Source organism: Myotis yumanensis, unplaced genomic scaffold, assembly GCF_028538775.1.
Source record: "Myotis yumanensis isolate MYYU_CA2020_CCGP unplaced genomic scaffold, mMyoYum1.0.hap1 SCAF_4, whole genome shotgun sequence".
NCBI classification, from domain to species: domain Eukaryota; kingdom Metazoa; phylum Chordata; class Mammalia; order Chiroptera; family Vespertilionidae; genus Myotis; species Myotis yumanensis.
In genome coordinates, this window is record NW_027223755.1 from 94762532 (window position 1) to 94788850 (window position 26319).

The 26319-nt window shown below is 48.0% G+C and overlaps 1 pseudogene; it reads left to right on the forward strand.

Moving 5' to 3' along the window:
* Positions 1-814: 814 nt before the first annotated feature.
* On the forward strand, positions 815-2176 carry LOC139009475 (zinc transporter ZIP1 pseudogene; annotated as a pseudogene).
* Positions 2177-26319: the final 24143 nt, after the last annotated feature.

Consider the following 26319-nt stretch of genomic DNA (forward strand, 5'->3'; position numbering starts at 1 on the left):
CCCAGCCCCCCAGGAGGACTGCAGGGAGGCCACCTGCTCGCCCACAATGGGTGTCATTAGAGCAGATGCTTTTCTGTGACCTACAAAGCTTGGTTCTCCTCTCCCACCCTCCACTGGAGCAAAGCAGTGGAGCCGTGATGGAGAGTGAGCTGTCTCGGGGGCAAGGTTGCAGGTCTCTACCTCTAAAGCTCCTTCCTTGCCTTCTAATCACCTTTCAATTCCAAATTCAGATGACCCCAAGAGACCCCTTTCTCTGGAGTAGCCCCTGAAACCTAGGACTCTGGGAGACACGGGTTAAAAACCTTGGCTCTGGCTAAAGAGCACCACTCAGAAGAAGGGGAGACTGAGAACCAGAGAGGGGAAGTGACTTCCCCAGGGTCACCCCATAAATCAGTGGCAACTGGGAGCTAGAGCCCAGACCTCCTCATTCACAGTCTCCTGCATGTTACTACTGCATCACCTTCACATGTCAAACTTTGCATGATTCCCTTGAAGGCCCCTGGATGAAATTCACTGTCATGTCCAAGAGAGGTGCCCCATTTCAAACTCATTTAGCATCAGTTGGAGCTGATTAGAAGTCTGATTATAAAGCTGGAATCATTTGATGCCCAAGCTTTGGTAATTTAGTATCAGGTGGACACTAGTCAGTTGGGACCTAAAAGAGAAATTGTAAGCAAATCAGAACAGAAAGGAAAGTTCTCCCCTACACACACACACACACACACACACACACACACACACACACACACATCTTTCTTTCATTAGCTTTAATTAGGCTGACCCAGATTGATCTGGAAAAATTTCCAGACCCAGAATGAATTTCTCTTTTATGATTGTGAAAATCATGAAGTTTTTCGGAGAATGGGACTCTAGAGATAAATCAAGTGATGTGGTAGCTTCAGGCTCCTCCAGCAACGGCAGGAAGACAAACACCTTCATCAGAGACATCAGCCAAAGCCAGTCAAGCAAACATGCAGTTTGGAGCCCATGCCTATCCCGCTCTAGCTGTGCTACCTTGGGCGACTTACCTTCTCCGAGCCTTCATTTGCAGTCTTGCACGATGCTCCATGTCAGTTCATGCTTTGCCAAGTAGCCAGGAGATTTTTCCAAAACATAAATCAATCCAGACACCTCTCTGATCAAAAACCCTTCAGCAGATTCCCCACTGGAGGCCGGAACCGAGCGGGTGCCATGTAGTAAGACCCTCGTGAGGTCTGACAGCCCATGGAGCAACCACGGCCACCACGGGGCCCTGGGGAGAACCAGCGCTCCTGGTGTAGTACCCAGAGGCAGTAGCCTCGAATCCCCCCACTGCCCGTGGGACTGGAGGTGAAGTTGGGGGCCCTGGTGCTCCTGCTGGTGCTCACTCTCATCTGCAGCCTGGTGCCCATCTGTGTGCTACGCCGGCCTGGAGCTAACCCGGACACCTCAGCCTTCCAGAAAGCCCTGACCACCTGTCTCCTGGACCTGCTGCCTGACTCCCTGTCTGCCATAGAGGAGGCCCTGGCAGCACTGAATGTGATGCTCCAGTTTCCCCTACAAGAGTTTATCCTGGCCATGGGCTTCTTCCTGGTCCTGGTGATGGAGCAGCTCACACTGGCTTATAAGGAGCAGTCAGTGCCACCAGCTCGAGAGGAGACAAGGCCGCTGCTGGGAACAGTGAATGGTGGGCTGCAGACTGGCATGACGGGCAAGGCCTCCCACAGGCAAGCGGAGCGCTGGCAGCTCCCTCAGCCCTGCGTGCCTGTGTACTGGTCTCCTCCCTGGCTCTGCACTCAGTGTTTGAGGGGCTGGCAGTGGGACTGCAGCGAGACCGGGCTCGGGCCACGGAGTTGTGTTTGGCTTTGCAGCTCCACAAGGGTACTTTGGCCATCAGCTTGTCCCTGAGGCTGCTGCAGAGCCACCTGCGAGCAAAGGTGGTGGCTGGCTGTGGCATTCTCTTCTCATGCCTGACACCTCCGGGCATGGGGCTGGGTGCAGCTCTGGCAGAGTCGGCTGGCCCACTGCACCAGCTGGCCCAGTCTGTGCTGGAGCGCATGGCAGCTGGCACCTTTCTATCACCTTCTTGGAAATCCTGCCCCAGGAGCTGGCCGCTTCTGACCAGAGGATCCTCTAGGTCCTTCTGCTCCTGTCAGGCTTTGCCCTACTGACTGGCCTACTCTTCATTCAAGTCTAGGGAGCTCCAAGAGGGGCAGGGGAGATTGGGTACCAGGTTCCCTTGACCCACCTTCCCTCCCCAGGAATGGGGAAGGGAAGTACTGAGGACCAAAGAGTTCTCTGAGAGGTGGGGATGGAGCCTCTGGGACAACTTGACCAAAGGGAAAGAAGTGGGTAGACAAAAGCCTGGTCCCCAGGCTCAGGGGACAAGGCATGGTCAATCACTAGAGACATGATCAGGAGACATTAGTATTAGGGAAGACGCTGAGTGCTGGAATCAGGCAGACACTACACAGGGGCAAACGGACACCGGGGAGGCTAAACTACGGTGCCCAGATGCTTAGAGATGGAAGTAGAGAGGACACAGGGGCTCGGAGTCAGCAGTTCTCTTGTTTCTAGCCCGTTTCAGCCCTCTGTCGTTTGGAGTGGAGTCCTCCTAATTTTCTCAGCTCCTACTCTCACATATATCTCCCTCTTCCCTTCTCCCAAGACACTGGTGCCAAGGGGCCTCTTCCTGCCAGTCTTGGTACCTTCTCTGGCTTCTCCAGTTCTGCTCACTCTATTTTTAAAATGCCCCCCTCTTTCTCAAAGCACAGTGATACACTGAGCCCTGCTCAACACCTCAGTGAAGGGGTCCTTGTTAGGTCGGAGGGAGCCCCGGATCGGATACATGCGGACATGGGATGAGACAATGGACTTCCTCTGGAATTTCTCACAGATCTGGAATCTCTCACGGGTCAGCGTGCCAGACACAGATACCTGCTTCTCCTTGAAGTTCACAGAGATCCCCGCACAAGATACTGACCCATTCCTGAATGTGCCGCCCACCCCCTGCGGCCGAGACTCCCTCAGTTGAATGTGTGATGATCCCTGCTGCGGGCACTTCCTCAGTTCAGGCCCCCGCCCTCACCAAACACCTGAATAAAGAGATGTCCCTCCCTCCCTGAAGTCGCGAAATTCACTGGCCCCACCTTTTGGGCCGGTGGGTCTCGCCCGAGAACGCAAATAAACTTCTCCTTTTTCTTTCTGATTCTCTCGATTCTCTTTGCTTTCCTCGCCGCCGCTTTCCTGGGTCACCTAACATTCCTCTTGCTCCTTGTTTTAGTCCCAGACTCGGGGGTGGGGCAGAAATGTTTTCTGAGTTAGGGTGGAGGGAGAGTTAGCAGATCTGAGGGCCCTACCATTGCTGCACCCTAGTAATACTGAACATGGATATATGGTGCCCCAAACAGGTGATAAACATTGAGCTGCCAAAACTTTTTATACCATAGGAGCCCAAGAGGGGATGGGGAATGTTCACCCCCAGGGTTATTTGGGGCGGGGGGCGGTGTAGAACTGTGTATGGGGCCATATTCTCTAGAATCTATTTTACTAGTACTTACTGATCTGTTTGGGGACATGTTACCCAAATAAAAGATGTTTCTCTAAAAAACAAACAAACAAAGCCTTCAACATCTTCCTATTTAACTTAGAATGAAACCCACACTCCGTAATATGACCAACAAGGACCTCCATGACCTGACTTAGCCTTATATGGTTGTATGTTAGGATTGCCTTTGGCTACATGTAACAGAAACTTAAATTTATTTGCATAACCAAATGTTAGATATTTTTCTCATGTGACAGGAAGTCCAGAAGAGGTCCAAAATGCCCTTGGGGACCCAGGCCCCTTCTATTTTCTTGCTCTGCCATTCTCAGAAAATAGGAAGCCTCGTGGTCACAAGATGGCTGCTCCACCTCCAGGCTTTGTGTCCAAGTTCCAGGCAGGAAAAGGGAAAAAAGCGAAGGAGAAAAGTCACATTCCAGTTGGGTCTGTCCCTTTTTATCAGGAAAAGGATAACTTTTCTTTAGGTTGCCACTCACAAGTCATTGGCCAGAACTATGTCACATCACCAATGACAGCCTGGGAAGCCAATCCTTCTTAGGTGGGCACTTTGCGTCCTAAATAAAATCAATCAGGGTTTTATTGTTAAGGAAGAAAGGGAGGTGAAGTATTGAGATAGCAACTAGTAGCACCTGGCATAAGTCCCCACTCTCATTCACAATGTACCTATGGGAGGCAGAATTCTAAGACAAGCCCCATGATCTCTGTCCCTGATGCTCTCGAGGCTGTAAATTTCCTCCCTTTGAGGATGGGCGGGACTTGCTTGAGCCAAAAGAATATGACAACAGTGCAGAGATATGTAGCTGTAATCAAGGTCCCATATCAGTTGATTTTGAGTTCATCAATAGGGAAATCATGGGTGGGCCTGACCTAATCAGGTGAAGGCTCTTAAAAGAAGGACTGGTTCTCCCTAAGCTGAGAGGTCCTTGCTGGCTTGATGAAATAGTCATGTGGAGGAAGCCATATGGCAAAAGATTTGCTGGGGACTCTAGGAACTTCAGACTCAAGGACCTGAGAGCTGCGTCCACCCAACAACCAACAACCAAGGTCCTCCGTCAAGTAGCCACAAGGAAGTAGATTCTGCCAACAACCTGAATGAGGCTGCAAGCAGATCCTTCCCCAGATGAGCCTTGAAATGAAAATGACATCTGGTTGATACCCTGACTGCAGCCCTAAGCAGAGGACCCAGTTAAGTCTTAACCGAATTGCTGACCCTCTGGCCCGCTACAAGGTCACAGGTGTGTTTTAAGCTGTCAAGAATGTGGTATTGTATCAGGAAGCAACACATAACTAATACAGTGCCAAACACACAGGTTTCCTTCCTGTCACTTGTTTGTGGGTATTCCTTCCCATGTCACAGCCTTTGCTTTTATCTTACCTCACCCACCGCTGATGCCTGCCAGGAGCACTTGATTCAGCTCCGTGCAGAGGCAACACTCTCAGCCTCAGGTTCCAGCTCAAAAATCCTTTTCAGAGCCCGGCCAGCATGGCTCAGCGATTGAGCATAGACCTATGAACCAGAAGGTCACAGTTCAATCCCCAGTCAGGGTACATGCCTGGGTTGCAGGCTCGATCCCCAGTGTGGAGCATTCAGGAAACAGCCAAGCAATGATTCTCTCTCATCATTGATATTTCTATCTCTCTCTCTCTTCCTTTCTGAAACCAATAGAAAAAATTTAAAAAAAAAAAAAACCTTGCCAAAACTGGTTTGGCTCAGTGGATAGAGCGTCAGCCTGCGGACTGAGAGGTCCCGGGTTCGATTTCGGTCAAGGGCATGTACCTGGGTTGCGGGCACATCCCCGGTGGGGGATGTGCAAGAGGCAGCTGATCGATGTTTCTCTCTCATGGATGTTTCTAACTCTCTCTATCTCTCTCCCTTCCTCTCTGTGAAAAATCAATAAAATATATTTTAAAAAAAAAAAAAAACCTTATCAGAGATGCCTTTCTTTTCCATTCTACCTAATCACCCCTTCCTCACTCTCCAGGACTCACTCTACGTCATAGAACCTACTGCAATCACACATTCTCTGTTTTTATTTACTTATTTCCTTGAAGTTGTCTCTCCTCCACTAGAATGTCAGCTGCCAGGAAGGAGGAGCCTAGCTCTATTCATCATCCCAGTACTGTGTGTGGAATCGCATCCTCTCTCCATCCCCGGAGGCCTGATGAAGCTCTGAGATTGCTTGAAAACAGGGTTCCCCAACGCACTTCAGGGTTACACACTGTGAATGTTCTCCGAAAGTAGCAGAGGGAACTCCTGGCCTTTGCCCTCCCCACAGCCACCCCCTCCCCCACACACCCAGTAGCACAGCCATGCAGAGCCTCCGCCATATCATATTTCCTCACACATTTGCTCCTGTATGGTCAGTATTTAGCTGTGAGTTACTGTCTCACAAGAACTGGCAGGGATTTCTTGGCTAATATCCAGTTAAATAGAAGATATTCTAGAAATAAAAATACAGCTCCCTTGCTCATAGAGGGCCATCTTCTTGCCATATCCTCACATGGCAGAAGTGCCTTTTATAAGGGCACTAATCCCACTCCTGAGGGCTCCACCCTTATGACCTATTGACCTCCCACAGGCCCCACCTCCTAATACTATTATATGGGGCTTAGGTTTCAAAATAAGAATATTGTGGGTGGACCCAGACATTCAGTCTATGGCAGCATATTTAACAAAATGATATCTCAAGAACAAAGGCCAACTAAGGGCATTTCAGCCTAACAAAAACTCAACGATAGCTCAGGAAGAATAAAAATGACCCTAAATAGGAAGGTCTGAGAAGCAAGAAGGAATGGCAAGGTGGGATGAAAAGGTGCAGAGAAATCTAGATGGTCATTGCGTTCATAACCTAAAAATAATCATCTAATAAGTAGATTTATTGAAAAGGCAGGACTGAAATCCTGGGCAACAAGAACATATAGCATAGCAGGGAGATGACTCGGTTTAAAATAGTCTACATTCATTGTAGGTTCAGGCAGGGCAGGGACTGGTAATAGTCATAAGATTCACATTAAGATTATGAAGTTTCATGTGCATAGGAAAATTTAAAGTTAACCACTTTAAGAGTAAAACCAGGAGCTATAACTTTTATCCTGAGAGAGAAAAAAAAATTTTAATCTTAAGTTTTACAGACCAAAGAAGAAAAGTGTGCTCTCTCGATCTCTCTCTTCATATACAGTCACACCTCGGTTCTCCAACATCTCCCATCTGGAACAATCAGTTCTCAACCAAGTTGTTCAAGGAAAAAATGTCTCGGTTGTTGAACAAATTTCAGTTCTCAACCTGATAACCGTTTCATGCTGAGAGACAAAAGCATCTCTCAGGCCACAAACAAAGGAGAAAATGCCAATAGCTGAACCTGGAGTTGTTAATATCTCAGGATATGCCGTAGTGCTGTGAATATTTTCCGTGGTTTTTCTCTCTGCTTCTGTTGCTGGCCGAAATGGACAATTAGCGCAATTTTAAAACATAAAGAGGCCATCAAGAGTGCTAATGTTGCTCAGGGTGTGAAAGAAACAATGATCGCAGGCAATTGAAGAGGTAGAAAAACTGTTGCTGATTGGGATAAACAAAAAGCAGTTAGCTGGTGACTGTAAGCAAAGATGCTGCTGCTGACCTGAAAGACACCCCTGGACGAGTGCTGAGAGAGATTGCTTTAGGGCTAGTAGGGGTGTCAGATAAATTTCAGAAAAGTGTCTGTTCATAGATTCAACAATACATTAGACGTGTACTGCATAAGAAAGGTTAAAACAGGCAACCCTGTGGGGGTCTAGAACAGATTAATTCAATTTACATATTTCTAAAGAGAAAAATGATTCAGCTTTCAAACAAATCGTTTCTCAAAGAGCCTTCTGGAATGAATTAAGTTCAAAAACCAAGGATCCATTGTATGTATGTGTGTGTGTGTGTGTGTGTGTGTGTGTGTAGCATACAAAGCAGGATAAATGAAATTCAAGTAAGTTAAAATGAGCAAAACAAGTCCAAATATATTAATATTCACATATATAAATGGTATAACCACCCTGGTTAAAGAGATTATCAGATTGCAGTGGGGGGATATCCACCTATACACTCTTTAAAAAAAAAAAAAAAAAAAAGCTAAAATATAAAAACAGAAGGATTGAAAGTGAAGGGATGTAAGAGATCAACCCAAAGTCTTGTATATACGCATAACCAATGGACACAGACAGCAGGGTGGTGAGGGCTTGCACAGGGAGGCGGGAGAGGGCTGGGAAACATATGTAATACTTTCAACAATAAAGAATTTAGAAAAAAAAATAAGGAACTCGCTTGCCTAAGTAACAAGCAAAGAGCAAGCCTTTCCAAGCTCATTAAAGGAGATTGTTTTAAAAATTTTAAAAAAAGAAAGAAAGAAAGAAAGTGAAGGGATGGACAAAGATACATCATGCAAATGCTAGCCAAATAAAGGGGACGTGGCCATATTAGTACAAGAAAAAGTGGGTTTTTAGTCAAAATATCATATTGGGGATAGGGAGGGTCACCACAGAATGAGAAACACTCGCAAGGAAGATACAAGGCAGAGAGTGCAGGCACCTGGTCGGAGAACGTGGCAGTGGGTGTTGCAGGTGCTGCCTCTGCCCTCTGCTGAAGGAGCTCAGCCGGCAGGGTCCCGACAAGGACAGGAAGAAATAACTGCGGGCGAACAGTCAGCGTTTGGATGATGCTGCGTCCCCAGCCCGTGAAAATGCTCTACAGAACGGCAAGCCCCCTCATCCGTCCAGTTACAGGAGCTTAAGGTCAAAGCTGCTCCCATAGTCCCTGGGGAGGGCAGGCCTGTTGGGATAAGTTCTTACTTAATGGACTGGGGCAGAGGGAGACAAGAAGAAAAGGAACAATTTGCATTGTAAAACCTAACATCTCTCTAATTTTTTTCCTTTTTAAAAAAAAAAAAAATTCTTAACACCTAATAGCATCTACAGAATTTCAGCGAACAGCAACCTACCTGATCTAATCCTGTCATTTGAAAGACCAGGAAACAGACACACCGGGAGGAGATGCGCTTGCCCTAAGTCACACAAATAGATGCGTGCGTGTGGAGTCATTTATATTCACACGGGGACCTAAGAGAGATTTTTTAAAACAAATGAATCCAAGTGTTCAAATGGCCAATTCTCCCTGAATAAAGAAAAAAGCCTGTATCAAACAGCTCTGCTGCATTGAACAGTGCGCCCCCGCAGGTCTGCTTTCCCTCCGCATCCGGCCAGCAAACAAGAACGCTGTACCAGGCCGTGCGCGGCACTGGAATGTCAGATAACTGCTGACTCCGGTAATTCATCACTGAATTGAAGGCATTACATGTGGGAAGAGCAAAAATCTCATTCCAGCTCATTGCAACAAGAATTGATCTAAGAGTTCATTACATAAAGTAATTTTTACTAACACAATTTCCAACGTGTCTTCGAATGACAATTAAAACCTTCCCCACTCTGGCTGCTGGAACAAATCAGGGAAAGCCTGCATACAATGCTACGTTACAGGCTCCTTGCACCCACTTACCGATTTTGGTCTCTAATGTGTGCTCAGTGTTAGAGATGAAGGTTAGAGAGGGCTGGGAAGCTGGAGTTTAGGGTTATTTTAGAAAGGGGTCTAGGACCTCAAACCCAGGTTCATGTCCCTCGGAGAGCTGTGTGACCTTAGTCATGTAACTGCACTTCTCCGAGCCTCTACTTCTTCACCTAAGACAATATCTGTGTCTCATGTGGTTCAGTGAGGAAATGGATGTGAAGCACTCAGCAAAGGTGAAAGTTCTTTTTTTTATGTATTTTTTATTGATTTTAGGGAGAACGAGAGAGATAGAAACATCAATGAGAGAGAAACATCATCGACTGGCTGCCTCCTGCCCACCCCCTGCTGGGGATCGAGTCCACAACCCAGGCATGTGCCCTGGCCAGGAATCAAACCAGTGACCTCTTGGTGCCTAGGTTGACACTCAACCATGAGCAGCCACACCAGCTGGGCAGCAAAGGTTAAAGTTCTTGATGAAAGGTAGCCTGTTAAAAGCTTACCAAATCCCAGTTTATTGGTCTGTGATGTCAAGATAATAACGCCCACCTGGCCAGGTATCCTGAACGATGAAAGAGTGAATGTGTGTGGAATGCAGTCACTGTTAGATCCAACCCCTACCCCGTTGGGTGGGCTCAATTGGGTGCCTCTAAGATCCAGGTCCCCCCAACCTTGTGTCGGATAGGAACCAGCAGTGGGGCTCAGGCAGCTGGGCCCAGAGACACCCTATTCCTCAAGCAAAGAAAACAGTTCTTCCATCTCTTGTTAAATAGGCTTTCTGGACTCCAATAGCAGATCTCAGGCCAAATTTAGTTCTCAATCTTGGCTGCCACTGTGTTCATCAGGGATGGGAACGGGATGCTTTTAAAAACCCCAATACCCAGTCAACCCCCAAACCAATGAAAACAGACTCCCTGGGCATGAGACCCAGATGTCAGTATCTGTATAAGCTCCAGTGATCCGGTAAGCGGACAAGCTGATGGGAGCTGATGGCTGGGAGAGAAGGGGAGGCTGGAGGATGCAAACTCGTGTGCAAGGGTTGTCCCTGCGCTTATGCCCTGGAATTTCTGCGCGCAGCTTGAAGGATAACGTGAACGTAAGGTAAAGGAGCCAGAGTTTTTTCCCAAAATATTATTCAATAACAAGAGAGTTCTGGAGAGCTGAACCTCCTAGCGAGCCCAGGGAAAGTCAGAAACGCTTTCCAGGTCATTAAAAAGGCCTCATTTCGGTCCCCTGCTAACAGAGCACCTGGTGGAGAATAACTCCCTGTCTTCGATGTTTGTCCTTCCAGACACTGGGGACCTCCTGGGAGGGTGCGGACCTCAGAGAGCCTTGACGCTCTGTTGCGGGTTTGAGGGCAATGGGGAGCCCTGGAAGACTGTAAGCAGATGAGCACTCTAGTCAGATGGACATTTCTAGAAACTCGCTGTCACTACAGAATAAATGGCGAATTGGGTGGGGGGTGGCCAGAGGCAGGGAGGTGAGGTAGGAGCCAACAGGTGGGCCCAGGATGAGACGTTCAAAGGACAGTGTGCTCCCACCTGAGAGTAGCTCTGAGGTAGAACCTGGGACACGCATTGTACTCAGTCCCCAGGCGCTGCTGGTGCTGGGTCAGAGCCCTCACTTTGAGGACTGCAGTGTAGGTGGCAGTGATGCTGGAAGTGAGGGAGGATATGTGGAGGGAAGCTTTGCAGCCGTAGAATAGTGGCTCCAGGTTTGGTTTCCCGCTGGCCACACAGTAAAATCTCCCAGAGACACTGGTCCCCTCCTCTCCCCCTACATCCTTTCAGCTGGTCTGGACAAAGCCAATATCCTTGCTACTCAAAGTGTGGTCCCTGGCCCAGCAGGATCCGTATTATCCAGGAACTTGTTATAAATGCAGAACCTTGGGCTCCATCCCAGACCTGCGGTCGACATCTGCATTCTAACAAGATCAGCCGGCAATGCATCTGCATATGAAAGTGGGCAAGCACTGAGGTCAGCAGCATCCGGCCTGCGTGGGATCCCAGGGGAGATGGACTCTGGCCCCCCCAGGGCGACGACCCAGAAATGGACTCAGGGGGAGAGAAATCCATTCATTTTCTCAAATAAACTATGTTGACCTGCACTGTGCGCGGCACTAAGCGCTATGGAACCCTGGCCTCTGGCCAGCAGGGTGCTACCGTAACAACACGAGAGGCCTCAGCGGCTACTTCAAGGCCCGAAAGGTCCTTCTGATCAGCAGCTGAGTCAGCAGCTCGTGGGCCCCTGGGAGCAAGGACATCATCCCAGCGCACAGCACGCCAGGCCCACGCCGTGAATGCTTGAGGAAGGAATGCCCAGTGCGGCTTTTTGGAGCTGGGCCCCCCAAGGCTGACAGGATGGCTCCTGACAAAAGTGGGCAGGGGCCCAGGGATTCAAAAGTCTGGATTGTGTGTGAGGCACCAGCATGCGGTGCCATCCAGAAGGGGCTGGATCTAGGACAGAGATAACCACCATCTGAAAATGGCCAGATGGTAAACGCCTTAGGCTTTGCAGGCCGTGGGGTCTCTGTTGCAGCTCTCTCTGTCACAGCCACTCACCTTGCAACCTGAAAGCACCACTGACAGCACGTCATCAAACGAGCGTGTTGTGCACCAGTCGCATTTGATCTACAATGTGCTGTGGGCTGGATTGGGCATGATGTGAGGTGGCCGATCTAGAGGAAGAAGAAGGAAGCTGAGATGGAGCCGTGGCATGAGCGCAGGAGTTTGGGCCACAGAGTGAAACCCGGTCAGAGGCCAGCGGGGCAGAGCCTTTGGCAGGCGTGTGTGGGGCTTGGGGGGAGATCAGGAGATGCAGACACGGGGACAGTTAGGAGATGTGGGGATGGTTCCCAAGAGAGCTGGGCCACGGAGAACGACAGTGAGGGCTGCAGAGGAAGCCTGGCGTGTGCGAGACATTTTAGTGGCCAGATCCACAGGGCTCAGGTAGGGAGGGGCCAGAGAAAGTCGCAGACAAAGTCTGTTTCTGGTCACTGGGGTGACGGGAGGATGCTGTGGCTGGAGGCAGGAGAGCCACGTGTGGGAGCTGAGGGAATTGTGTGGCCTGCAGCCAGGACAACTGCAGCATCACCCCCCTTCCTGACCCCCCCCCCCCTCCCCTTCCCATCACACCTGAGTGCCCTGGCAGCTGGAGAAAAGCAGGACAAAGGGCTAAGATGCGGGCGCTGCCTGAGGGCTGCTCTCTGGTAGCTATGGATCTGGGAGCTCACGCAGGCATGGGTTAAACCCCAGTCTCAGGGGCTGAAAGGTGCCTCATAGCTGCGCTCCTCAAACTTCAATGCGCCCCGAAATCCTCGGAGACGCTGTGAAGGAAGATTCTAGTTTCTGACAACGTAGGTGTTACCGATGCTGCCGGCCCTTTGAGAAGCTCCGCCTTGAAGGTCATTCCTGCCGCCCCCAACCAAGGGCAGTGAGGCCCCGTGAGTTACTGCTTGTTGGGTGGCTGCTACATACCCGACCCCGGACACACTGAGAACGCAGCTGGCACTGGAGTCCCTGTGCGGCAGGCACTGCTATAAGAAATCCACGTCTGTGACTCGTCTATTCCTCACCGTGGCCCAGGAGGAGGGCTCCAGGGGTGCCCTGTTCCCCAGACGATTCAGTGACCTGAGAACAAGGCCGCCACACTCCAGAGCCAAAACTCGCACCATGCCTAAGGCCCAGACAGGGAAGCAATGGGCCACCTAGGGCAGAGCCATGAGCCTCAAATCGGTGCCTTTCCACCCAATCTAAGCTACTTCCCCTGGAAAATTCAAACCTTCAGCTATGACATTGGACCCAAAGCCTAATGGCGCCCTAAGTCCGGTCAGGTGGGGGAACACGCCGGCTGCAGGGACACCACGGTGCTCAGACCATTTTTTAGCTTCGCTTCCGAGGCACTAAGACAGCCCTGAGGAGAGAGGCTTCCGCGGAGCTCCTGCAATGCAAATAAATGCCCCAAATAAAAGGGAAATAATTTAGTGGGGAATTTTGTGGCTGGTGCGTATTTTATGGGCATCATTTTCACAAGTGGCTCTTTGTTACGGTCCTGGGGCGCGGTCCCCGCCGCGCGTTGCCATGCTGCCACCTAGTGGTGACGGGGAAAGCTGCTGCGGAAGTCGAAGCGTCCACCGTCCCCAAATGACAGGGGAGGCTGCATCCTGTTAACATCAGTCTGGGCGGTGGCTGTTTTTAGCTGGGTCTCTCCTTCTGTGCCACTTTCATTATGGAAACTGGCTCTCCAGACCCAAAAAAAGCTGCAACGTGCTCTGTGAAAGCTGTTCAAGGGCCAATTTTAGCTGCATTTGGAATTTGGGCTCCCGGGAGGCAGCAGGGATATGCAGTTCCCAGAAGTTGGGCATCTCCTCAGAACCTGCAGATCCTGGAGACTGGTTCTGGCCATGAGGGTGTAAGATCGTAGATCCCTTGGCTTCTAGCTTCTGCACTGGGCCCTGCAAAGGGATACATATTTGGGGAATTTAAAAGCAGCAGCCACTGTGCTCTGGGAGCTTTCACATGTACTGCTAAGAGCCTTCTTTACATGCACCATCTCATTGATGCCTCCAGATAACCCTAAGAGGAAGCCTAGAACCAAATCCATTTGACAGATGAGGAAATTGAGGCTTGGAAAAAATGCCTTGGCCAAGGTCATAGAGTTGGTAACTAGCAGAGCCATGATTTGGATGTTAGCGTTTGTATATTAACCCAGAACCCAAAACAGCAATGGATCAAGAGCTGAAAGTCGTGAGTTCATCACTGTGTGATCTTGGGCAAGTCACTCAACCTCTCTGGGTCTCCATTTCCTCTATGGTAAAACAGGTAGGTTTTACTTCACAAGATGAAGTGAGGATCCAAATAAAAATCTGATATGCTTCAACCCAGAGATTCCATTGCCTGGCCTGGGAGCCACTTAGACACCCAGAGTCTCCCACAGATTCCAGGGGATGGATGGATATAGGCTCAAGATCCCTGCCCCCCGCCCCTTGCCTCCGCCCCCATGGGAAAGAGCCTGGTGGCTCATTGTACCATAAAAATGGGCATCACCTTCATTTAGCCCCTGGGAATCAATACAGCAAATCAATCAGAGCCCCAGAGTCTGGGCTCCCCATCCAGTCCTGCCCCTAACTCGTCCCTACACTCTTAGGACCTGATCCTGGCCTGTCGAATGGGGTTTAACACTGGTACTGACTGTACAGGGTGCTCTGAGGATTCAATTGTGTAATATACTGTAACTCTCTTAGGCTGGTGCCAGCGCTAAAATAACCAGCCCGTTCCAATTTGCCCAGAACCTTCCCAGTTTTCATCTGAATGTTCTCCAGCCCAAGAAACCCCTCAGTTCTGGGTGAACTGAGATGGTTGGTCACCCTACAGGACACGCAGCTCAACCCTGACCACTGGGCTAGATGGCCCCACTCTGTCTGTGCTCTGACACCCTTTGTGGCTGCTTCTGTGGCTGGAAATGACATAACTTTGTGTCTGGCTTCCCCCAGAGATGTAGTGCCATGAGCCAGGGCCTGTGTCTTGTCTGTGCACCACGGTGCCTGGCACAGGTAGGTGATCAGCAAAATGCACTGAGGGAAGAGATAACCACCTACTATGTGGCAGACCCATGTGCTAGGCACTGGGAGTACAGAGTTGGACAAGAACCAGAGGCCATGGCCTTGGGACAGAGGCTGACAAGTCACCAAGTAGAACTCGATGCATTGAGGACTGTGGTGGGGTCTTGGAGCATGGGGGCGGGAGTCTTGGAGGAACCCAAACCCAGCTTGAGAGGGTGGGTTTCAGAGAAGCCTTCCTGGAGAGTCTGGCCCAAGTGGGGTCCATGGAGCTGAGTCAATCAGGGGCGGGGGCGGAGACAGTGAGCTCTGGGAGGTTTTCCTGACCAGGCGACAAGCCAATGTCCTGAGTGTCAACCTGATCCAGAAGAGGGAGGCTTGGCCACATTGCACAATCTCCAGAATCCCAGAAATCTCCCAGGCTGCCCTGTTCCCTCCCCTTCCCAACGTAACCCAGTCACTACTCACCAGATACCAGAAAGGGAATTTACATTAGCCAAGAGCTCCCAGCCTTCACCTTTGTCCCCCAAGGTCCAAGTTCATGCCTTGAGATTTGGGTCGGTCATCGGAAGAATCCCTGCTGCCCCCATGCCAAGTCTCAAAACCCTAAATTATTGATTTACTACATAAATGGAATGACAGCCTCGTCTTTCCCAGCCTTTACTCCTTGCCAGGCGGCTATCACCCAGACAGGACCTGAGGGCACAGCTGTTCAAGGGAGTCAGGACCCAGTAGATCTTAGCTGTAATCATGCAGTCTTCCTGGGACTATTCAGCAATGTCTGGAGGTGTTTGGGGTTGTCACAACTTGGGGGGGGGTGCTACTGGCATCTAGTGGGTGGAGGCCAGGGATGCTGTTACACATCCTACAGTGCACAGGACAACCCCCAGTCCAAAGCAGCGATACTGCCAAGGCTGGGAAACCTGTCCCATTGGTGGCTGGCCACAGAGGGCACGAAAGGAAGCTATTAGGCAGCGGGTGCGCTGTTCAGAGGCCTCCTGGACAGGGGTTGAGGGAACAGGATTGGGCCTGAAGTTTTCTGTCCAACTCTATTTCCACTTGACTCCATGAATCCTCCATGTGATTCTCAACATTTTACCCCATCACTGACCACCAATGTTGACCTCATCCCTGCAAGAGGAAGACCAGGTGGGATCTCAGCCCTTCCCTGTTCCATGCATCCCACCCACATTAATTGAGCATCTAGTATGTGCCAGGCACTGTGTGGGGTACTGGGCATACAGTGGTGACTAAGGCTAGACCTTGGCCTTCAGGAGCATTCGGTCTCCTGGATACGGCACGGTTTGTCCCCTTGTGTGACTGGAGGTCCATGGAAACAGGACCACCAGAGGCACACGATGAGGGGCCACCTGTCACCTTGTGTTCTATGGTGGGGGCCCCTCCAGCATAGCTCCAGCAAGGCAGGTGAATGTTGTGAGGTTGGCAACATGGTGGCCCCGTGAAAGGCTAAGACAGGAAATGACAGATCATGGGAGGAGGTGACTTAAAGGGAATGAGGGAGGCCAGGGGCTGACAGGAAGTGGATGGATAGTGGAATCAGTGGACAGATGTTTAATAGAGAAACAGATGCCAACCAGATGTTACAATATTACTTTAGCGCACACAACTCATTCAGGGCTTTCGATGTTAGGGCCCTTACGTGAATGATCTTGTTTTGCCCTCACATCAACTCTGTGAAGTAGATATTATTATTATCATCTGCAAATTGCAAATAAGAAAAGTGAGGCCATGCTGTTACATGATTTACTCAAAGCTGCCAAGTCAGAGCAGGAGCTGACCCCATGGAGGTTAATTCCAGAAACCATATGTGTAATGAACCCGTTAGCTGAGAAGAAACCTGTTCAAAAGCTCAGTGAGGAATGAGCATGTTGGAGCTCAGGGAACTGCCTGAGGCAGAAAATAAAGAGACAGGCTCTGAAAAGCCGCGAATGTCAGTCTGAGCAGCTTGACCTTGACGCTGGAGACCTGGGAAGGCACACTGGTTTCCTCTTGCAGCCAAGCCCAGTTCACAGCCAGCAGTGGGAGACGCCCTGGACAGAAGGAGTGTGAGTCTTGCTGTCATTGACTAGTGATGTCTGCCTAGGGTGCGGGAGTGAGGAATAACAGCACATGCACACAGAGACACACACAGAGACACACAGACATACATATGCAAACACAGAGACACATAGGCACGTACACATACACATATTTACACATACACGTGTTCACATATATAAACACACATGTATACAGAGACCCTGACGCATGTGTGCACATACACCGGTGCACACATACAACCTATAACATTTTGTGTAACACACATGAAGCATGCATACATAAACAGATACACATGCATAAACACACAAAGGCCCATATGCATGCACATGAACATACATGCAGAGAGATGCACGGATAAGCACCCAGATACATGAGCGTGTGCATACTTTAGCACACACAACTCATTTAGGGCTTTCTATATACTAGAAAGCCCTAAATGAGTTTCAAGCACATATGTATAGTACACATACATACATACAGAGATATACATACAGAGATAGACACACATCTGCACACAGAGACACATACACATAAACACATATACACAGAGATACACACATGCACACACCTATGCAAATACACATACCCATACACTCAGGGACATGTAGAAGCACATATATACACACAGAGACGCACAGGCACACGTACACAGACATGCACACACATACACACATCAGGACTCATTACATCAGCTGCTGTGGACAAAGGAATCCCAGCTCAGATCACCTGGAATGACGACCTCATACACTTTGGGGTCCATTCTCCCCCTACACAGTTTAAGGCCATTCTTCTCAAATAAGATCCTACATTTAAAACCACCTGCGTGTTTACCACCCTCGGTGCTAGCACTGGCTTCTCACATCACCATGGAAACTGTGCTACCCCAGACCTCGCCATTCACAAATTTTGTGCCATCCAAAAATTCAAAATGACATTGGTACCCTCCAGACAGGTGACCCTCATTTTGAACGCAGTTCTGAGGACACCTTGAAGATAGAACGCAGGGTGACTTTGTGGCCACGAGCTGAGTCACCAGGAAAAGAAGGCAGCACTGTCTGTCCGTGTTTCTTAGATTCCTGTGTTTTAATGCCTCGGGCAGCCCAGCCCAGGGAAGAAAAGATGCCCCTAAGGAAACAATCACCTTGTAGCCTCTGTAATAAGTGCCTCGCTTTACATCCTCAACAGATGTCTATAAAAACAATGCAATTCTATTTGATGTTCCTGGTCACTTATAGGATTTTATGTTATAAGACGGGCCTCAGGAGTAAATTCCCGGTGGATAACATGGTGCTTTTTCGGAAATACAGGTGCTCTGAGTCTCAGAGAAGTTAAGTAACCAGCCCAAGATCATACAGTAGAGCCAGATTTTAAATCCAAGGCCCCCACTCCATAACTCTCCCTTCCTATGTCAGGGCAGTTGAAGTTTCAAACCTAATCAGGACCCTTACCTCTTTATTTATGTCCTTGAGATACCCCCACCCCAAACTTCATACTCCACTCTTCCAAACCACTTGCATTTGTCTGTGTATTGGTGTCCTGGCGCTGCCATAACCAAGTACCACCAACTGAGTGGTTCAAACAACAGAAATCTATTGTCCACTCTTCTGGAGGCCAGAAGTCCAAGATCAAGGTGTCAGCAGGGCTGGTTCCCCCTGAGGGCTTTGAGGAGAAGTCTGTTCTAGGCCTCTCTCCTAGCTTCTGCTGGTTTGCTGGCAATCTTGCTTTTCCTTGGCTCATAGAAACATCACCTTGATCTCTGCTTCTGTCTTCACGTGGCCATGACCAGGCTCCCAAGGTACTAAGCAGCTGGCCATGGCCATTTGGGGCCCCAGTCCAAGAGAGCCCTCTGGGAAGACCTCCTGGGAAGGTGACCCAGCTGGCAGGCAAGGGGAAGGCCCAAGGACACCTAAGCTAGAGTCCACTCCAAGGCTGCAGAGTCGCCTGATGCCAGTTCATGAGATGGGCCGAAGTAGCTTGTCCCTGATAAGTAACCTCATGGCTCTGAGGGAGACGGGCAACGGAGGTCTGCTCTTTCTCATTCAAGACACACACACACACACACACACACACACGCACGCTGTCCATGCTCTGCCAGCAATAATCAACCAAGATATGCTGTGTTGCAAGCAGTTGTGAGCTGTATTACCAAGTAATCTACTGCCAACTTTAAAAAGTGCTAAATGTTGCAAATGTGTGTTCAAGTAGACTCAAGGTTATTCCTATACAACATCCGTTTCACTCGCTGCATTCTGATTAGGGCTCGTCAGTGGGAGAGGGAAGGAGGGAAGTTACAGAGTCTAGATGCGCCCACACTCGATGGAATAAAAAGCCTGGGACTGCCTCTCTGTATCCCATGTCCTGTGAGGTCCACACAGAAATATCAAGCTTTCTTCTTGGTGACATATGGGGGTTGGGTCCTGGGGAAGGAGGTAGCCATGGGCAGTCGAGATCAGGAAAGATTCCAACCTCACCCGCGAACCAGAAATGCCAGTTAGAAAAAGGAGCACCATTATTCATCCATCCAATAGATAAACATGTTATATTTGATCTTCACAAGTATTGGCCAGAGTGGAGCGGTGGACAGGGGGATTCTGCAAACTTGGTGAAGTAGAGTGTAACTGACACATCTATTTCATGGTCTTTGCAGGACCTGGGATGCCATTACCTTTCTGATCTCAATTCCTACTACTCTCGCCCTCCTCACTCTGCCCTAACATCTTCTTGAACTCACCAGGTATGTCCCTGCCTCAGGGCCTTGGCACTTGCTATGTCCTTTACCTGGAATGCTCTTCTATATGGCTCATTCCCTTTAAGTCTTTAGTCACATGTCATGTGTGTTCCTAGGCACACATGCATTTACTCACACCTACATACATATTGTCCCTCTCCCTCACTCTGTCCCTCTTCCCTGCATTCTCTTTTTCCATAGAACCCACAAAACACTAGAGCTCTTCATATGTTGTACATGTTGCTTTTATTACCTGCCTCCCCCCAGCAGAAGACACCCCCACAGAATGTCAGCTTCAAGAGGCTCAGATTTGTGATTGCATTGTTCCCTGCCGCGTCTCCAAAGCCTGGAGTGCACCTGGCCCGTATGGGCAACACGTATCTGCTGAATGAACCCAGGTTTTAAGTGCAGATAACTATTGATTCTGCCTTTCAGAAACCATCTGCATTAGTCTTCTATTGCTGTGAAAGGAATTGCCAATGAACGTAACTCCCACTTATTAGCCTACAGTTCTTCGGGTGAGAAGTTCACCCAGTGTGTGAAAGGGTTTGTGAGCCTGGCTGGTGTGTGGCTAGGAACACATGTGACAACCGATGAACCAAGAGATCACGCTTTGATTCCTGGTCAGCCTTGACTGGGCCAATCAATGATTCTCTCTCATCATTGATGTTTCTATCTCTCTCTCCCTCTCCCTTCCTCTCTGAAGTCAATAAAAATATATCTCAAAAATAATAATTAAATAAATAAAAGACTCATGTGATCAGAAATCCACCTGGATAATCTTAGTATGTGAGGCGAGCTGGCTTGGAACTTTAATGACCTCTGTAGCATCCCTTCCCAGAAATGCCTAGATTGGAATAACCCGGGGACTGGCATCTTGGGGTTGTCTTTAGGACCCTGCCCACCACACCATCCTGGAAAAATGCTCAACAGTGTGCACTAGCAGATAGCCACATGCAGGTATGTTTCAGAGTTATTTATAACAGGAAACCGTGGGAACACCTGCAAGTCCATCAGGGAGGAACTGGTTCAATGGGCTACGACACGGCCATGCTATGGGATACTCCACAGGCACGAAAAAGAATGGGCACGTTTTCACCCACCAGGCCAATGCAAGGGGCCGTGTCTTCTCCCAAGTTGAGAGCTGCTGCCCTGGATAAAGGCTCCACTTCGTCGCTTTCTAGCTGCGCGAGCATGGCAATTTTGAAAGCTTTTCTGTGCCTCTGTTTCCTCATCTGTAACATGGAGATGATAGTAATAGTATTACCCACAGAGGCTGCGTGAGTTAATTAAGGCGATGCACATAATACAGTGCCTGGTGCTATGTTGAAACAGAGCGAATGCTAGAAACAGAGCAGCCATCATCATCATCATCATCATCATCATCTTTATTTCTGTTATTTCAGATGCACCAATGAGGACTCTTTTTTCTTTTAAGAATCATTTATTGATTTTTAGAGGGAGAGGAAGGGAGAAGAGAGAAACATTGATATGAGAGCATAACATTGATTGGCTGCCTTCTCATGCCCCCTACTGGGGGTTGGGCCCACAACCCGGGCATGTGCCCTGAATGGGAATCGAGCCAGTGACCTTTCGGTGCAAGGGGATGACACCCAATCCACAGAGCCACACCAGCCAGGGCAAGGACTCTTTCTTCTGCATGATCCAGGCTGGTGTGCCAAGATTTCATATTTCTATACATCCCAATACAATTGTTACTCCACTGTAGATGGGAATATGGCATATTTTCACTGCATTGTTTATACCCGTCAGGCAAGTGCCACTGTTGGTTACACATACAGAAGTCAGGCACTTTATTCTGTTGTTTTTGGCAAGGGTTTCTAGATGTTACTTATACGGTTAGGAGAGGTGTGTGTTTACTCCCCACAATCCATACGTCCATCAGGGAGAAACGGGTTCAATAAGCTACGACATGGTCCTTGCCCTGGCTGGTGTGGCTCTGTTGGTTGAGTGTCATCCCCTTGCACCAAAAGGTCACTGGCTCGATTCCCATTCATGGCACATGCCAGAATTGTGGGCTCAATCCCCAGTAGGGGGCGTGCAGAAGGTAGCTGGCATGTTTTGTTTGGTGACATATACTGAGTTCATGTCACTGGCATACTAGTATACGGTGATGAGATCTCAGAAGAGATTGGAAAAGACTGAGGCATAACAAAGTGACAAGGGTTCCCAGGACACGGGACTTTCAGTTTTAAAACCAAGAAAATCCCAGCAAACTGGAGCAAGCTGGTCACCCCAGACACAACTCTGGCCAGTGCTCCCCAAACACCACTCACTTGTCCCTCCCCCCGCCCCCCCCCCCGCCCCCCCCATGCATAACTACATAGGAGTACGGACTCTGCAGTCAGGAGTCTGGGTTCAAATCCCAGCTCCACCACTTACTAGCCACACAACCTTGGGAAGAAAGTCTCTGTCCCTCCGGGAAGGCAGGGGAGGGTGGGTGGGAAGAGATCATCCAATGAACTTGTATGCATATATGCATAACCCATGCACACAGACCATAGGGCGGTGAAGGCCTGGAGGGGGCGGGGTGAGTGGGCTAGAAGATGTCAATGGCGAGGAAAAATGGGACACATGTCATACTTTCAACCATAAAGATTTTAAAAATAAAAAATTTTAAGATTTTTTTTTTAATTAATAAATAAATAAAAGTCTCTGTCCCTCCGTTTGCTCCGTTGTGCAGCGGAGCTAGTAGTAACCAACCTCAATGGTTGGAGGATTAAATGAGCTAAACAGAAAGTGCTTAGAATCATGGCTGGCCCATCGTAAGCACTCCATAAACCTTTGCAATTATTGTTATTGTCATATCTGCTACCATCTCTATTATCTATTCAAATATTTTTATATCTACATAATCTTAAAAAGCTTAAATGGATTTACTGTAAAATAAAGTCGTGTATCACTCCCCTAATTAGAAAGCCAAAACTGTTAGCCGTAAAAGAAGGTAACTGTAAGCATGATGCATAACTACTTACCAAGTCCAAGCATCGCAGGCCCATTTTCGGGGCACTGACCCTTGGGAAACCTAGCGGTTCTGCACAAATGGAAACTGGCTCAGACAGGGAGGGGCAGGAGGGGTAGAATCGGGGCTCAGAACTAACTTGTGACTGGCCTGTGAGCTGCAATCCAGACCTAAACACATCACACTGTGCCCTAGGCCGTTAAAAGGAGCCATTCTCCCGGCCTGCATGGCTCAGTGGTTGAGCATTGACCTATGAACCAGGAGGTCACGGTTCCATTCCCAGTCAGGACACACGCCCAGGTTGCGGGCTTGAGCCCCAGAAGGGAGCATGTAGGAGGCACCTGATCAATGATGTTTCTCTCTCATCGATGTTTCTATCTTTCTATCCCCCCTCCCTTCCTCTCTCTCTAAAAATTGATAAAAACATATATTTTTTTAAAAGCCATTAGAAGGCAGAAATTTCCATGGCCCGGCCCTTCATGGAGCAGGTCTCTAAAATGCCTCTGTTCTCAGCTCATTTGGTCTTCAACAGGCAGGTTGGGTTGTGGTTGAGACAACTCCCTGCTCTGGTCTGCCCCTTAGGACTAGTCACTTCACCTCTGGGCCTCAGTGGTCCCATCTGCAAAAACAGGCATCATAATGCCTGCCTCTCAGGGTTACTAAGGTAACTACTAAGGTAACTAAGAAGGAATAAAGGTACACACACTCCGTGACCTTCAAACCACTCAAAACATCCAGGCTCACCATCTGGCCTTTTCAAATACCAGGAATGATTCTGTGAGGCGTTTCATCGCTTGGTGGAAATGGTCTCATTGCCCAGCCTCAGCGGCCTGGGTGAGCCATGAAGGCTCTGTAATCAGAAAACTCTTCAGAAGGCCAAGAATGAAGGGATGTTAATTTTACCACTTTTAGGCAATTGTTCTTTTTTTGTTTCCTGCACTTGAAAACCTGAGCTCCCACTTTAAAATACTTTAAACGTTGAGCTTTAATCACGGTATAAACTTCAAGTGACAGACTCATAATACAATTAGGGCAGCTGCTTATTATCTCCCATTATTGAATAACATGTTCATTAATAGTTCTTCCCTTCCTGAACACTTCCAAGCTCATTCTATGAAGCCAGCATCACCCTAATACCAAAACCAGGTAAAGACAACACAATGAAAGAGAATTACAGGCCAATATCCCTCATGAACATAGATGCCAAAATCCTCAACAAAATCTTAGCAAATCGGATCCAGCAGTACATCAGAAAGATCATACACCATGACCAAGTAGGATTTATCCCAGGGATGCAAGGATGGTACAATATACGCAAATCAATAAACGTGATACATCACATAAACAAATTGAAAGAAAAAAACCACATGGTCATATCAATTGATGCAGAAAAAGCATTTGACAAAATCCAACACCCATTTTTGATAAAAACTCTCAGCATGGTGGGAGTAGAAGGATCATACCTCAACATAAAAAAAGCCATATATGACAGGCCCACAGCCAACATCATACTCAATGGACAAAAACTAACACCATTTCCCCTAAGAACAGGAACAAGACAAGGATGCCCACTCTCACCACTCCTGTTCAACATAGTCCTGGAAGTATTAGCCATTGCAATTAGACAAGAAGAAGAAATAAAAGGCATCCAAATTGGAAAAGAGGAAGTAAAACTGTCCTTATTTGCAGACGACATGATATTATACATACAAAACCCTAGAGACTCCGTCAAAAAACTACTAGACTTAATACATGAATTTGGCAAAGTAGCAGGATACAAAATTAATGCCAAGAAATCTGAGGCATTTATATACACCAATAGTGAACTTTCAGAAAGAGAGATTATAAAAACAATCCCATTTACCATCGCACCAAAAAAATTAAGCTACCTAGGAATAAGCTTAACTAAAGAGGTAAAAGACCTCTACTCAGAAAACTACAGGACGTTGAAAAAAGAGGTAGAGGAAGACATAAACAGATGGAAGAACATACCGTGTTCATGGATTGGTAGAATCAACATCATTAAAATGCCCATACTACCCAAAGCAATCTATAAATTCAACGCACTTCCCATTAAAATACCAACGGCATACTTCACAGATCTAGAACAAACTCTCCAAAAATTCATCTGGAATAAAAAAAGACCCTGAATAGCTGCAGCGATCCTGAGAAAGAACAAAGTAGGTGGGATCTCAATACCAGATATCAAGCTGTATTACAAAGCCACTGTTCTCAAAACTGCCTGGTACTGGCACAAGAACAGACATATAGATCAATGGAATAGAATAGAGACCCCAGAAATCGGCCCGAACCAATATGCTCAATTAATATTTGACAAAGGAGGCAAGAACATACAATGGAGCCAAGATAGTCTCTTCAATAAATGGTGTTGGGAAAATTGGACAGATATATGCAAGAAAATGAAACTAGACCACCAACTTACACCATACACAAAAATAAACTCAAAATGGATAAAGGACTTAAATGTACGACAGGAAACCATAAAAATTCTAGAAGAATCCAAAGGCAACAAAATCTCAGACATATGCCAAAGCAATTTCTTCACTGATACAGCTCCTAGGGCAGTTGAAACTAAAGAGAAAATGAACAAATGGGACTACATCAAAATTAAAAGCTTCTGCACAGCAAAAGAAACCATCAAGAAAACCCACTGCGTGGGAAAATATATTTGCCAACGTCATATCTGATAAGGGCCTAATCTCCAAAATTTATAGGGAACTCATACAACTTAACAAAAAGAAGATAAACAATCCTATCAAAAAATGGGCAAAGGATCTAAATAGACACCTTTCAAAAGAGGACATTCAGAAAGCCAAGAGACATATGAAAACATGCTCAAAGTCACTAATCATCCGAGAGATGCAAATCAAAACAACAATGAGGTACCATCTCTCACCTGTCAGAATGGCTATCATCAACAAATCAACAAACGACAAGTGCTGGAGAGGATGTGGAGAAAAAGGAACACTTGTGCACTGCTGGTGGGAATGCAGACTGGTGCAGCCACTATGGAAGACAGTATGGAGTTTCCTCAAAAAACTGGAAATGGAACTCCCATTTGACCCTGTGATCCCACTTCTAGGAATATATCCCAAGAAACCAGAAACACCAATCAGAAAGGATATATGCACCCAGATGTTCATAGCAGCACAATTCACCATAGCTAAGATCTGGAAACAGCCTAAGTGCCCATCAGTAGATGAATGGATTAGAAAACGGTGGTACATCTACACGATGGAATACTATGCTGCTGTAAAAAAGAAGGAACTCTTACAATTTGCAACGGCATGGATGGAGCTGGAGAGCATTATGCTAAGTGAAATAAGCCAGTCAATGAAGGAAAAATACCACATGATCTCACACATTCATGGATAATAGAGACCATTATAAACTTTTGAACAATAATAGGTACAGAGGCAGAGCTGCCTCACACAGATTGTCAAACTGCAGCGGGAAGGCCGGGGAGGGTTGGGGGGCAGGAGGGAGGGGGGTAAGAGATCAACTGAAGGACTTCTATGCATGCATATGAGCATAACCAATGGACATAAGACACTGGGGGGTAGGGGAAGCCGGGGTATTGTCAAGGGCGGGGGGAAAAAAGGACACATATGTAATACCCTTTGTAATGCTTTAAGCAATAAAAAAAAAAAATAGTTCTTCCCTTCCTTAGCTTAACATTCCCCTGCTAAAAATAAACATAAACTGCCGGGCCTGTGCAGCTCAGTGGTTGAGCATCAGCCCATGAACCGGGAGGTCATGGTTTGATTCCTGGTCAGGGTGCATGCCCAGGTTGCTGGCTCGATCCCCAGTGTGGGGCATGTGGGAGGCAGCCAGTTGATGTTTCTCTCTCATTGATGTTTCTATCTCTCCCTCTCCCTTCCTCTCTCTAAAATCAATAAAA